Source organism: Nycticebus coucang, chromosome 2 (assembly GCF_027406575.1).
Source record: "Nycticebus coucang isolate mNycCou1 chromosome 2, mNycCou1.pri, whole genome shotgun sequence".
In the NCBI taxonomy this organism is placed as follows: domain Eukaryota; kingdom Metazoa; phylum Chordata; class Mammalia; order Primates; family Lorisidae; genus Nycticebus; species Nycticebus coucang.
Genome location: NC_069781.1, coordinates 151,173,611 through 151,189,722, shown reverse-complemented (window position 1 = coordinate 151,189,722; position 16,112 = coordinate 151,173,611). Strand labels below are relative to the sequence as shown.

Below are 16,112 nucleotides of genomic sequence, written 5' to 3'. Positions count from 1 at the left end.
TAAGAGAAGCCAAGTCTTTAAGACAGCGCAGCTTATGATTTTTTTTTTCTCTCTCCCCTGAGCTACCTTCACAACATACCTAGATAGTCATATATATGGATAATTATGGTCTGAAGTGAGTGTGAATTATGATTCTCAATGATCCTTCCTGGTGACTTGTTGTGATATAAATAACGATGATTTATTGTGGCTTTGATGACTGCTCTGCTGGTGATGGATCCTAATAGTAGATCATGGTAATTATGAAATCAGCACAGAGCTGTTTTCCCCCTTGTAATTCAATTGTAACACGGACACCGAGGCTGCAGAACATCGCAGCCTGTCGGCGGGAGGCCGGATCGTGTTCAGGAGGGGTACTCTGGTCTTACACACGATTCACAGCGGTTCATCTCTGATAATTATCCAGGTGGTTACAGCAGTACAGGTGAATGGCATTTTACTTGTAGATTTTTATTCCTGATGCAAATTAAGTTCTATGGGGTATTATTCCTAGGCCAGAGGAATTAACAGAAATGCTGAAAGTCTGTGGAGGCCTGAGCAGGTGACAAAACCCAGGTCCCTCTTCTCTCCTCTCTGTGGGAGCTCACGCCCTCTCTCAGGCCTGGGTTTTCTCATGCAGACTGTGTCACAGTGTTTATTAATTTTTCTAATTTATGTGGAAGAACTTTTTCTCTTAAGAACATGAGATACCTGTCCTTTGGATTCTACTTTTAGCAACTCTAAACTATAAAAATCTACTTCATTTAGAGCAGTCATTCCTCAAACCAAAGCAAAAACTCTAGTTCCAGGCATTCTGTGAATGAAAAGAGTACCGTGGTTGACTCACTTCAGAAAACACTGGGTTAATAAAAGTAAAAAATATGTACAGACAGAAATAAATGAAACACATATTTTTCAAAAGGTAACTGAAATAACGATCTTTACTGAAGGACTTCTGAGAGACTTCACTCTGTCAATGGACATGCTTAATATCTAAGAAAAAGGCCTGGTACATAGTCGTTCATAAGTGCAGTCCATCCTGACCTGTGTGTGGTAGACAAAGATGGCTGTCAATTTTTTATACATCTTCCCTTGAGGCGTGGAGCTGAGTTTCCCTACCCTTAAATCTGGGTTAGCCCTTTGACTAGTTTTGACCAAAAGAATGTGGCAAAAGTGACCTTGTATAACTTTAGGGATGGGCCTTAAGAGATATGAACCTCCCATCTTTTCTACTTAAAACCCAGCCATTGCCTCCTCAGGCACCCACCTCACCACTTTAAGAGCGTAAGCCACATAGCTGGGCATAGTGGCTCATGCCTGTCATCCTAGCATTCTGAGAGGCTGAGGCGGATGGATTGATTGAGCTCAGGAGTCTGAGACCAGCCTGAGTAAGAGGGAGATGAGATCCTGTCTCTACTAAAAACAGAAAAACTAGCCGGGCATTGTGCAGAGTACCTATAGTCTCCAGCTACTTGGGAGGCTGAGGCCTCAAGTGATCGAGGCCAAGAGTTTGAGGTTACTGTCAACTTGGCTATTTGACAGCAGGTGGCTAATCAAGTTGGCTGAGGGGTGAGGCCACTTTGGATCTTCTAGGCATCTCAACACTCCAGCCAACACCACAGAGGCAGAAACTTCCAGTCAATTTAGAGAGCTGTGAGAAATCAAAAGCTGCTATTTTTAAGACACTCAATTTTGAGGGGTTTAGGATACACATATATAATAGAATAAATGAAAACCTCTGCCTCCTCTTCTCTGTTGTTTTCACTGTAACACAATATTCACTCCTTTCACATAATTATCACCACTTGTTTACCCCATCAGCTCTCAGAGCGCAGGGTCCATATTTATTTCACTCACCTCTGTGTACCCTTCCTGGCACAGTAGCTGGAACAGAGGTGACCTTCCCTAAATATGTGTTGGATGAATGAACATCTTTTGGAAAACAGTTTCAGAATACCCATCTAGTCCATAGAGAGAGAATGAGAGGCTGACTAGTTACATAACAGAAAGATCCTTTGGTAAAGCAGAGATCATCGAAGTTTCCTTTAAATATTGAGCTTACGACATACATCTAGAACAGGATGCAGCATGAAAAATCTCAAATAACTGAAACTTTACTAGACGCGTGAAGTGGACCTAGTGATGGTCATGAAGTAACATTGAAACGTCCACTCAATCCTTCCCTCTCCTCCTTCCAAAGAAGAAACCCTATCTCGAGGTTACTGAACGTCCCTCCCAAGCATGTGTTTATTCTTTTACAACACAGGCTCATAAACAAAACATATAGAATATATACCATATGCTGTCACAGACACCTCCTATAATTTGCATTTTGCTTTATTTGCTCGTAGTTTTGAGATTTGTTCACCTTATATCTAGATCTAGTCTGTTCATTTTACTGTAGTGACAGAGATTTTCAACCTGTGTGCCACAGCACACTGGTGTGCCATGGAAGAATCTTAGGTGAGCCAAGAAAATTTTCAAAGATCATTAATTAAATTATTTTCAAAGTAAGTTGCAAGCTCAGTAAATATATTCTTTTTTTACTTTTTTTCTGGGTCAACCTAATTTAAGTGAGCTGCCGAAGTTTAAAGTGTCCTGTGAAATAAAAAAGTTTCAAGTGTTCTGTGAAATAAAAAAAAAAAAAGGAAAAACACAGATGTGTAGAGTATTCCAGCTACGATTAAACATTAGTCAATTTGTTCATTCTCCTTTTGAGAGATAATTAATCCCCCCTCCATCTTAACCATGGCAAACAAGACCATGAGGAATATCCTTGTACATTTCTCTCTGTACACGGTGAGAGTTTATTGTTACCGTTTTCTGGATAAAGGAATGTCTCTCAAAGCACTTGCAGCGGTTCTCAACCTATGGGTCGCGATCCCTTAGAACCATGGGAAAACACATCCTGCAGATCAGATATTTACATTATGATTCATAACAGTATCAAAATTACAGTTACGAAGTAGCAACGAAAATAATTTTATGGTTGGGGGTCACCACAGCATGAGGAACTGTATTAAAGGGTCGTGGCATTAGGAAGGTTGAGGACCGCCGAGAGGGACTCATTTGATGTCAGGTGGTTCATCAAGTTGCACCACAATTCAGATCCAGGCCATCATTCCTGGGCTGTCTGTGGCTTCCTGAAAGAGGAAGGGCCTCCAGATAAGGAACACGCTGCTCGGAGGGAGTCTGAGACAGGAAGCCTCACAGCCACCTGATTAGATTGGTCTAAAATTCTCCTCTCCGTTTCCTGGTGACCCCTCAGGGAAGCCCACAGCACACAGCCAGGACAAGAGGATGGATGGGTGTCAGTCATGGTGACGAGACCCAGCTTGGCCACTTTCTGGTGCTGGGACGTGAGGTCTGCTGGTTCATCTTTCTGAACATCTTCTCTAGAATGGGCCTTATAATATCCACACCACCGAGACTGGCTGGGAGGCTCCAGGCAGATGATATATGACCAAGAATTCTGTGGAGAAAATGTGGACATTGCTACTGGTAGAATCCTTTGGGGGAAATTCATTTGTGAATTTCAGTTTCTGATCCTGGAGGTCTGTCACCTGCAAGCTGGGGAGAATAAGTCAAACTTAAGGCTGGGCTTGCTCTGGCTGCTTTGGGAATGCAGAGCCAAGGAGTCAGAGCAGGAAGGGGCGGGTGTTTTCTTAGGGAATGGTAGTCTTCAGTCCTGTGAGGTGTGAGGGGACCTTTTAGGCTGAAGGGACATTTGGTCTGGCCTAAGACCAAATTCTAGCCCACCCAGCATAGAAGTGTCTAACTGCAGGGATGAGTGACAGAGGTTCTGGGCTTTTCTGATAAGGTGGATGTGGGCCCTAGTTTCTTAGCCTAAAGAGAGATGCTTAAAGATCGTGAATTCATTTGCTTAAAATGGGTGAGGCCTTGGGTTCTGGAATGTGTGAGGTGGGCTGGTTAGTTAGGAGGAGGCAGATGTGCGCCTTGGGATGTTGAAGTGAAGGGAGTTTGAAAGGCGGAATGTCTTCAGCACCACCGGGTGAATTTGGCTCCACTGAACTTGGGAGGAAATGGTGCTTGGTGTGAGCCAACTATCAACATGGTGACCTTTGCGCTGCTTTTATCCTGTTACTTCTTCAGCATTCTTCAATTTGATCCTGCAGTCCAGCTCTGTGCACCCTTAGCTGGGTGCCAGAATGGTTCAGTGAGTCCTGTAGCATCTTCATTCTAGTAACTGGAACACATCTGGCCGTGGGTGGCTCCAGGTGCATTCAACATCTGCAAAAGCTTTGGAATCTTCAATAGTCAGGGTCAGATCTCAGAGGCCCTGAGTTCACCTCCCTCATTTGGCAGAGAGAGAGAAGGACTATGGACCAGAGAGGGGAAGGGATTCACTCAGGATCTCACAGCCACTGAATAGCAGGCAAGAACTCAGGACCAGAGAGACCAAACCCTGTCTGGTGCTCTTTTCACATTTTCTTGTGGATATCTTACCCCTTGGAGGTCCAAGCCCTGACCACATGGCCCTTCCCCTGGAACTAGCCCTTCCTGTTTTTGCCAGTGCCCAGTACTTTGTCTCCAAGGTGTGATCAGTTAGAGTCAGGACGATACTGACTGTGCCTCTTAGATCTTGTCAAAGGAGAAAGAACTTTTTTGTCTATAGCTTTCCCCTCCTTTGGCCCATCTCACAGCCTAGTTAGGAGTGGAGAGTTGTTTGCATAGGTTAGGAATATCAAAGCCCCCATGCGGAACACTTTCCTCCTACTAGAGATGGCAAGAGCTGGAGATGCCTACCCAGAAGACCACGTTGAGGATTCAAGGCTGAAGTAGAATCTGTGATCAGTTATTGCTGTCTGCTGTGAGCGCAGGTATGGGGCATAGTGATCTATGTGGCATGTGTTTACAGTTCCGCCATCCTCTTTTCTGTCACCAGTCTTGTTTCTGGAGCTTTCCTAAGAGCCTGGGAGTTGCAAAAGTGGATATGTGACACCCCATGGTTACAAGAATCAATGCTCATATAAGCAATTTCTTTATCAACCCCAGGCAGACTGTGCAACCCTCTTGCCTTTCTCTTCCTCCCAGCAGAGCAGCTGGCATACTTCCTGGCCACTGAGATCCTGACTAATCCCCACTCCTTCAAGCAGAACTCCACTGAACCTTAGCAGCAGAAAAATTCAGACACAAAAGCAAGAAATAAAAGAGCTGTCAGAGAGGATCTACAACAGAGCCCTGAAGTTGTGCTTTCATAACTGAATAAATAACTCCTTGAGCAATAATTTGTTTGCAAGCTGTTAATTAGCAGCATAATTAATTTCTGCAGATTATAAATAACAGAGCAAAAAGTGGCATTCCCAGTAGAGCCAATGAAAAATTACCTAAACCATTTTAAAAACCAAAAATAGTTCACAATGTAACAGATTTAAATGGGCTCTAGAATATGGATAGTGCTGCTTTCTTTGTCCTATGGGTTAAAGAAAGAAAGAAAGAAAAAAAAACCCAGAAAACTCAACAGCTATGAGCTTGTATCTGAAGTCAGAAATTTATTGGCGAAAGACAGAGTTTCATTAATCACCCTGTTCTCTTATGCCTGGCATGTTGAGAAGGAAAAAAAAAATCTGTTTATCTCTGCTTCAAACAAATAGCCGCATAAGTAGATAATTCCCAACAGAAAGATTTTCCCCACACTCTAATCTCAGAGCAATCATTCACTGCTCTAAATGAGCAGTTACTTAAAATGTTAAGAAGGGATGCTAATTAGCTCAAGGAAAACCCTGCCAAGTATCAGAAAATAAAATAAGGATAGGAAAAACCTGTCACCTTTTGCAACCTTAAGGTCATTGGTTTCTACCTAGTTGCTTGCTTTGAGCACCTCACTAGTCCTACCCAGGATCTGGATTGTGGGGTGCTGGCTGATGGTTATGCATTGATCTCTAGGTTCTGAAACAAACATGAGGGTAAAAGTATTCTTCTAGTTTGGGGAGAAAGGGTTTTAACTTTATTTGTAATCTGGAATATTTTCTAAAAGGATTTGTAACTTACCAAAGGCTGGAATGAACAAATACATACATATATACGTACATATATAAATAACAAGGATCAAATGATTCTAAAAAGCCCAAGTAAATGGATGTTGGACAGAAACTGACTGAAGAGGAATGAAACAGATCTTCCAGCAACAGCCAACAGATGCTGGAATTTGGTATCACGTAGGTCTGTGCTTCCCGGTAGCCAAGGTGAGAACAGCACAGAATTAAGGAGTTTGTGTTACCTGAGAGGAAGGACGAGAAGCCAGGAGCCTGGCCTATGTGCAGGGCCATGGTGGAAACTGTCACCGGGTTCAAATTGACCTTGACCTTGTTCCATAGAAGGTCCGCAATCTGGGCCAGCTACTCAGCCTCCGTGCGTCCCAGGACTTGTTTTTATTTAAAAACTTTTATTTTGAAATAGAAACTTCTATTTGAAACTTTTATTTCTACACCCAGAGGGGGTTATAAGAACAGTGCAGAGAATTTTCTTGCACACTTCATCCAGCATCTCTGAATGACAACATCTTAGGCTCAACAGTACCTTATCACTGCTAGAAATTGGTGTTGGTACCACATTATCAACCAAACTACAGGCTGTATTCATATTTCACCACTCCCACGTTCGGCTTTTTTTTTTTTTTTTTAATTTGTAAAATGCCAACAATAATGTCTAATCCCGGGGTTTTTGTAAGAACCACATGGCTAATACATGTGACTCACCTACCATATTATTGGCATTTGCCACATAATATACACTCAGTAAGTGGGAGCCAACACTTTCCTCCTCATTAACATACGAGTTAGTGCAAAGGTCATTCATCATAGCAGCTGTGAGATGCTTCCTGGATACGAAACTATATTATTTTTGGTGTCAACCAGACTTCCAGTAGAAAAAGATAGACTCGGTCAGGGTTGACAGGGCTTAGACTAGAAAGAGGGTCCACTGAAGAGTGAGAGAGTGCACACTGGCACACGTAATCAGGATTCTGGTGATAAAATGAAAATAATCGAACCATCTTCATTTTTGTTTCAGACAGGGGTTTATTTTCTGTTTCCCTAGCCACCCAGAGTAAGAACTCCTTTCTCATCCTTCAGATATAAAAAGAACAAAACTCCTAATTATAGATGATGCTTTTCTAAGATCTGAGCCATGCTGCAGAGGAACCGGGTATGAGTTTGCAGTTTTATTGTCGCCTCTTGTGTATGTTTGAACATTTCTGCCGACGTTTGTGCTATTCTGTTCAATTCCATTTGACACAGCTAAGCTCTTACTATAAATGTGCATTTCCTGGTGCTTGCTGGACTACGCAAAGCGTAGCAAAGAAATAGAGGTGACTTTACCGTCAAGGAGCTTATAATCTAGTGAGGACATGAGGAGGACGCACAGCCCACTGTCACTTCCATTGCATTGATGTATTGCCAGCCGTTTTATTCAACTGTTGAGTAATAGTGCCTCAAGCGTAGATATAAAAGAAATATCAGTCAGAGAAGGTTTTGCCTTGAAGCTTCTAATGCTATTGAAGGAAAAAGCAAAAACTTGATTCACCCAGTCAATATTTATTAAGCACATACTATGTGCTAGATAGTGTTCTGTGTGTTGGGGGCGCAGAGTGCACAAGAGAGACAAAATTCCATTCTAATTGAGTTTACTTTCCAGTAGGAGAGGAATATGGAAAAACGTATAAACAAATAATGAAAGCAGATTGAAGAGTAGCTGGGGGAACTGGGGGGATGCTACTGGAAGAGCAGGGTAAAGGAAGGCTCCTCTGCCGAGGCAGCACTTTCTCTGATACCTACACAGTGCAGAAGATCCAGTTATATAAAGTCTTGGGGTAGGCAGGAAGACGTGGTGGGCAAATGCAATCCCACAGGATAGAAGTGTGTGAATAAAATGCTTATCATAATGTGGGCATGTAACAGGCATATATGGACTGGAAGAAGTGAGAATGGGAATGGTGTGGACGGTCAAAAACAAAAGATGGCTTCTGGGTGGTGAGAGGGGGCTTCCCAGAAAGAGATATTTAATTTGACTCTCAAGCCAAAACATTCTGGAGAGGAAATGGTCTTTCCCTGAGAAATCGGATGGGTTAAAACTCATCTGGGGATGTGTGAGAAGAATGAATTGGAACGGTGGTGAAGATCATTCTGGGGACTGAGAGAGATATGCAAAGATCTATTATTATTATTAATGGTAGTAGTAATAATAGGGATTATTACTACTCATTACCTTTTACTATTAATATTAAAATATGTAATAATATTAAGCATTTATTAAAAGTTTATTCTGTGTCAAGAACTATGCCTAATATTCTCATGGCTTCATTATCTCATGATTACTCACATTTTCTTTTAAGGTTGAAGAAACCAAGACCCAGAGAAGGCAAGTCACTTGTCCAAGGTCACGTGATTAAGCATGATTATTAATAAATGGGAGCGCCAAGACTGCCTGACTTCAAAGTCCATGCTGAATTATATAAAAATGGACTTAGTGGCTCTGTGCTGTTGAATTTTCTTCTCCCATCTTTTTCTCTGACATCCCAGGGCATGCATGCTACAAGTGTTGATTAACCTCCACGGAACAGTGAAGGAGTAGACTGCCTATATTTAGATAAGTTCAATATCATCACCAATGACAATTTCATCTCCTACATCTATGCCATAATCTTGCTGATAGTCAGGGGTGGTGACGGCGGTCATGAGGTGTATTGGGAGAGGATTAGATGGGAGAGCACTTAGGTTGTACTAAGCTACACATTTTCTTAGGTGGCTCCTCTTGTGGTAAAATGTAGTACTTGGCCAAGGTGGGAAAGCATAGTATTTCTCACTAATACGACATGTGGTCCTAGAGCTAGTTTATTCTGTGTCAAGCTAACTGGCTTTGGCTCTTACATATACAGTGTGGACGGTCAGTGTTGACAGGGCTTAGACAAGAAGACGGGTCCACTGATGAGTGAGGAAATAAGGCTTGGCAGCTGCCTGTGAAGGTGCCATTCTTTTTGGACATAATGCTAAAGTGGAAGTGGCTGAAGAAAGTGGAGATAAGGGTAGTGAGGTTATGGCTTTCATCACACTGCGTTTGCAGCCTAGTTGGCAATACTCAGTCCCCCTGTGTGCTGGAGCTGTGATCTTGGCACTTTGTCTTGAACACCTGTGTTACTATCTGTAAAGGACACAGACCAAGAGAGTGATGAATGCTGCACTCTGAAGGCCTGAGCTCTGTCCTGAGATAGCATGTTCAAAGCAGCAAACACAATGTCTCAATAACCACGTGCACTCAACAAATTGAATTTCTTCCCTTTTCCAAACCTCTCTGTATGCCATCTTATCTGGTTCTGCTGCTTACATCTTTTTTGTTATTAGATATTTTCCCCTCTGAAACTCACCTTTACCATCACTCATCTCTATTAAAATTGGTTGGGGGTAGCAAACTGCATTCATCTCACATACCAACTTGGATCCATTTTTAAAGAGCAGTGAATGAAGGAGAATTTCAGAACTATATCCAAGCTCAAAAGGAAAGAGTTCTGTGATTGATTGGAGATGTCTGCCATGAATGTAGAAAGTGAGTGTGTGTACCCATGCTATGTAATGACCTGGTTTGTTTCTATGTTTTCTCTGCATTAAATGCTCTTTGATTATGTCTTAAAAACCCATTATCCACACAGGAAACCAATTTAAACTGTGCTAATGGGTGGGTGGAGGGTGGATCAGTAAGGTTATATTTATATTTAAGAACTAGATGTTGTTATGGCAACTTAAACAATGTAAGACAGCCTGGCAATGACCAGATAGTCTTGGCAGCCAGGGAGGGAGAGGGCCAGGTTCTCAGAATTACTGCAAACACTCTTCTTTTGTGACTCTGGTCTTCTTGCCAGCTGTGTAGACCACCAAGGTGCATTATCTGAGGCTCTGCGTGGGATGACGACATGCCCCCAACATGGTTAAAAGTGGTGAATAGCATAGCATAGGAAGCAAAAAGCAAGGAGGGTGACCTTTACCGAGACTCTGATTCACTCCTGCCCTGGCCGCTGAGGGTGAGCAACCCTGCCTCATGATGATTTAAAGCCACACCCTCTTCTTTCTCTTCACCATTTTCATTCCACATCTTCCATCAAATTTTACCTTTTGGAATGAACATTCTCTTCATAACTAGGCTTTTGTGGGATTCTATATTCTTCTGAGGTAGGCTGTGGTGGGCATTATAGACATTTGAACAAATCAATCAGCTTTTACTTTCTTCTCCATATTCCACTGTTGAGAGTAAGTTTAGAATCATAAAGACCTTCTTGGTATATGATAGATGTTAGCCTTTTATTTGAGGTGTGTCAGAGAGGACAGTGTTTGGGAGAGCAGGTAGGTCGTAATAAGTATATGAGTACATGAAGCATACATAAAGTATGCACATGTGTCACACACACATATTTATGTCACAGATTTTCCTAAAATAGTATTTATCTTGTGATTCTGATTGCATCTTGTGCATCATCGAATTAATAATAAAAAGACAGAGTGATAGAAAAGCATCTGAATAGCTTCTTTGGAGAAGAGGCAATCCAAATGGTCAATAAGCATATGAAAAGACACTTACCCTCAATACTAATCAGGAACATTTCTAATTAAAGACATAATGCCAGCAGTTTAAGTGTATTATCACCCAGTCCTGGTGATGTGCCAAAGCGAAGGCTTTGCTCATAGCTGATGGAGATAGAAACTGGTTCAGCCCTTTGGAAAGCAATCTGGCCATGTGCCTTTGAAGTGAAACATATAGACCCCACTGCAGATTCCTTGGGATCTGGCTGATAAGAAGGGACACTCACATAAAATGATATTTTTATTTAGCATGGTCGGTAGTGAGAGAAAGAGAAAAAAATGAAGGGAAACAAACTAAATACCAAGAGATAGAGGAAGGGCTGAATGAAACATGGTATATCCTCAGCACGTGCTATTTTGCAGCCACTAAAAATACAGATGGTCCCTGACTTACTATGGTTTTACTTAATATTTGTCAGCATTACATTGGTGTTACAGCAATACACAGTTGAGATTGTACCTCGATTATTCATACAACCACTCCATTTTTCACTTTCTGTATGGTATTTAATAAATTACACGAGCTATCCAACACTTTTATTATATAATGGGCTTTGTGTTAGATGATTTTTCCCAACTGCAGCTTGATGTACGCGTTTGAGTATATTTAAGGTAGGCTAGGCTGTTATGGAGTTCAGTAGGTTAGGTGTATTAAATGCATTTTGGACTTGGGATATATTCAGTTTACAATGGGTTTATCAGGACACAACCGCGTCTTAAGTCAGAACAAGCTGTAATGAGTTGGTATCATTTAACCTGAAACGTTTCCATAATGTATTGTAAAATGAGAAAATTGACATGTAGAGCTGAGTACACAGTATAATACCATTGTTGTAACAGTATAAAATAGCCATCACAACATAATTCTAAAAGTGTATACATACAGTTGGTTATACATATATTTGGTCATGAAGAAATACATGGAAACAAAAATACTAGGCCCTTAACACTGAGCCTGAAAGAGGGGGTGGAGATTGAAAGTTGGGAGTGAAAAAGAAGGGCATGAGGGGTGCTAACAAAATTAAGTTGTAGACTAAAAAGAAAATGTTTACAATAAAAAAGCATATAGAATATGATCAAATTGGTGAAAAACTGTGTATACATCTTCTTACATAGAGATGTATGAAAGCCTGGTTATAAAAATGTTAACCAAAATTATCTCTGAATGGTGGGATTTCAGGTAGTGTTTACTTTTTGTTTGTAGCTTTTAATTTTTTAAAGATAGAGTTAAATAATGTCTTCAAGATTTCTCTTTCCCCATCTCAGAGTTCTGTTTTCCGTTGGTGTCATTCTCAATTTCTTTTCAAGTGGTCTGAATGCGGCAAGATAACCCAGACTTACGTTCTGTCACCTTAGAGAACCCAGTGGAAGGGCTCTGTGTTTATGACAGTTCTGACCAGAAGTCCCAAGAACACGCTCATTGGTCTGACCCTGTATCTCAGTTCACTCCTCAACCAATTACTGTCGCCAAGGTTATAGAAAGTGCTGATTGGCAAGGTTTAGGTGACTTGCCCTAACCTCCTGGGCTGAGAGTGGAAGAGGATGTTTTGCCAAAGGAAACTCAATGTGCTCTTACCAGAATATGGATCAATCACAGGGATTGTCATAAGAATGTGTCCATTCTAGACAGTGAGGGGAAAGAGAGTTGAGCCACAACAAAAAGTATCGTGGTGGGGAAAAAAATGATCAAATATGAGAAAATGTATCAGGAGCTGAGTGCAAGGGAGAGAAGGTAAGCTTTTCCAGAGAAAGAGATAGTTAGATAAAAGTTTCTATTTGAATGTTTTGCCTTTCTTCTTATATTGATCAGAGATTTAGTTGCAGACTGTAGATCCAGTCTGATGTAATATGTCTTATAAAGATAGTTTACTTAAGGTATGGGACATCTGGGGCACCAGGCTTGGATATTGCATGCTGGGAGAGCTGCTTTTTCTACCCTACCAAATGGCTATACCCTGCTGGAAACCTGCCTCAGCCACTGGTTTAGGCTCAGCACTCATGAGGCTGGGAAGTGAACATGGGAAGTATTCATACAACTACCACAGAAGAAAGATTTTCTTATACCTTGTTTACCAGGAAAGTCAAACAGCCTCAGATTTGTGATACTCGTTTCAGCTGTCCAATTTCATACAAATGGATCAATTTGATGAAGTACAGCTACTTGCAGACCCATAGCTGCAAGAGAGTTAAGGAAGTGCCATCTTTAGCTTTGTAGCTTCCACTGTGAAGAAGGAATGCTAAAAGGAATTTGGAATAGTGAGCGAGCCATTCTGCCTTTCTGTCGCATTCCGCCATGCCAGTATTCAACACCACACCTACTCTTTCTATTCCACTTAAACTTCCAGAAAATAGATTAGCATCAATAACATGCTTTTGCTTAATATAATGAAAACTACCTCTAAAGTAAATAAAACCAGCTGATCTTCACTTCCAAAATGAAAGAGTTCTGTGTTTATGACAGTTCTGACCAGAAGTCCCAAGAACGTGGTCTTCTGACCCTGTGTCTCAGTTCACTCCTCAACCAATTGCTGTCGCCAAGGTTATAGAAAGTGCTGATTGGCAAGGTTTAGGTGACTTGCCCTAACCTCCTGGGCTGAGAGTGGAAGAGGATGTTTTGCCAAAGGAAATTCAAGGTGCTCTTACTAGAATATGGATCAGTTACGGGGATTATCATCATTTAGTCACTGAATCATCACCAAGTGATGTTCTTTCTTTGGACTTAATCCTATCTTGATACCTGAAAGCTAAAGTAATATTATAAAAGTAATCACCACAAACATACACCAAATGAAAAATTTGTGAAACATAAACCTAGTTAATATAAATAAAAATCTAGATACCAGAGAAAGGAAAAAATACGGGTCTTTGTTTCTGCGTTGGGTCACGAGATTGTTTGGCATCTAAAACGTATATCTTCTCCAATCGGCCTGTCTTCTCTTCACCACCATTGTCATCTGGCTTGTTTGGATTTATCTGGCGGGTCATTCATTTCTAAGGGGTTGAGCCTTGGTGGTGTGACCAATTTAGTGTCTTTGCCATTTTCCATTAATATCTATCATAGCACTAAGCAGCACTAGAGATACTGAGTTCCAGTCTCACTTTTTCCCATTCCCATTGTGTGGCAAAAGGCCCTCCTCTTTTATTATAAGGAGTGATCATCTTAGCCAACACTTTTCTTTTGAAGACTATGAAGTGGCCAGTAGGAAGCCTCACTTCATATTCAATGGAATAATTGTGTCTTTTGTGGAAGAAAGCATTTCTCCCTGAAGTATCAAGATCCTTAAGCCAGCACAGTCCAGAACTGTGACAACATACAGGAAATACTTTTTTAGATTGTTGAGTTATGATAGTGGGAGAAGCCACACACACTTCCTCCAGTTGTGTCCCGCCCCCTTGTTTTCTGACTGTGACAGAAATGACGCTGTAACCTAGATCTGTGATTTGTTCAGAACATTTATTACCTAGGACGGTGATTTTCAACGTGTGTGCCCCAGCACTATGGTGTGCTATGAGAGGATCTTAGGTGTGCTATGAACACTTTTAAAGATCATTAATCAAATTATTATTATTATTATTTTGAGACAGAGCCTCAAGCTGTCACCCTGGGTAGAGTGCTGTCACCCTGGGTAGAGTGCTATGGCATCACAGCTCACAGCAACCTCCAACTCCTGGGCTCAAGTGAGTTTCTTGCCTCTGCCTCCCAAGTAGCTGGAACTATAGTCACCCGCCACAACGCCCGGCTATTTTTTGGTTGCAGCCATCATTGTTGTTTGGCGGGCCCGGGCTGGATTCGAACCCGCCAGCTCAGGTGTATGTGGCTGTTGCCTTAGCCGCTTGAGCCACAGGCGCCAAGCCAATCAAATTATTTTTGAAACAATTTCAAAGCACAGTAAATATATATATATATTTTACTCTTATTTTTTGATCAACATAATTCAAGTGTGCCACAAAACTTTAACCATAGGTTCAAGTGTGCTGTGAGATAAAAAAAGATCGAAAATCATTGACCTAGGACAATTATCCAATCTCCCAAGATGTTTCTCAGAGCTGATAGATAAGTATCTATCAGTTGGCTACTCCATGGTTCTGTAAAACCAGATACTTCTATGTAATGCAGGACATGGGAAGACAAGTAAACCCATGAACTTCACATGCTGCTTTATTGCTTTTGCTATTAAATGAAGAGGCAGTGTTGTATGCTATAATCATGAACAAAGCATTTTGTGATTCTATGCCTAATGGGGCTGTGGGAGACCTAATGAACAAAGAACACAAACCATATAGTTAATAATTATATTTTCCAGTAAGGACGAATGAGAATCCAATGTAATTAATTGCCACCAGGCAGTAGGCTGGTTCTTGGGCAATTTTGTAGTATTTAGGACTCTGGTACACTCAGCAGTCACGATCCCTGAGACTAACTTTGTGTAATGGAATTTGTACATCACCTCTTTGTCACCGTGACCATGCTATCCACGAACCCATTCATTGGAGAGTCTGGGAAGAACAGACATTCATAGGAGTATGATTTGCCACATGACTATTGAGAACTTCCTACTCCTTTGCTGAGAATTGGTATGGAACATAAGAACTTTCATATTCTGGGCCCATTTAGAGATGCCTATTCTTCATTAAAACTTCCTTGTTACCAACCCTTTGATCTTATTCTTTCCACAGGCCTGGACCTTGTCTTAGGAGACTGAGCTTCATATAGCCCCTGGATCAACCACAAATCAAACATCATTGGATCTGCAGGATCATTAAGTTCAACTGGCTAAGCTGGTCCAACTGGAAAACCTCTTGTTCTCGATCTTCTTCTAAATTGGCAGCTTTATGGGTTACTTAATAATTGCTTCTGACATTTTCTGCTAATTGGGATAGAGTAAAATGCATTAGACAGATCAATATCTATACACTAGGTTCCAGGGGTTTATTGATTTATTTCACTAAAAAGACTGTTTTGGTTAGTTTGGGCTCCTATAATAAAAATGCTGTAGAGTGGATTGCTTAACTAAAAATCATTCATTTCTCATGGTTCTAAGGGCTGGAAAGTCCGAGATGCTGGTGCTGACAGATTCAGAGTCTGGTGAGGGCCCATGTCTTGGCTGATAGACACCAACCTTCTTCCTCCTCATCTCATAATGCAAGGTCAGCTCACAGGGTCAAGAAAGAGTGCTCTGGCTCGGTGCCCATAGCACAAAGGTTATGGTGCCAGCCACATGTACCGAGGAAAATAATTTTATGGTTGGGGGTCACCACAACATGAGGAACTGTATTAAAGGGTCATGGCATTAGGAAGGTTGAAAACCACTGCTCTAAAATGTCTTGGAGTAGAGCATCTGTGCCTTTCAGATTATTCTCATCACCTTCAGGAATTCCAATAAGGCAAACGTTTGTTTTTTTGGAGTGGTTCCACAGCTCTCTCAGGGAATGATCCATCTTTGCTCTCCATTTCTCTTCATCTTTGAGAATTTGGGAGCATTCAAAAGCTTTGTCTTCAATGTCAGAGATCCTTTCTTCTGCCTGGTCCATTCTATCACTGAG

At 41.4% G+C, this 16,112-nt stretch overlaps 1 pseudogene; it reads right to left on the bottom strand.

Moving 5' to 3' along the window:
* Window positions 1-3,097: 3,097 nt before the first annotated feature.
* Window positions 3,098-16,112, bottom strand: part of LOC128560548 (calponin-2-like) — a 29,581-nt pseudogene continuing 16,566 nt past the window's right edge.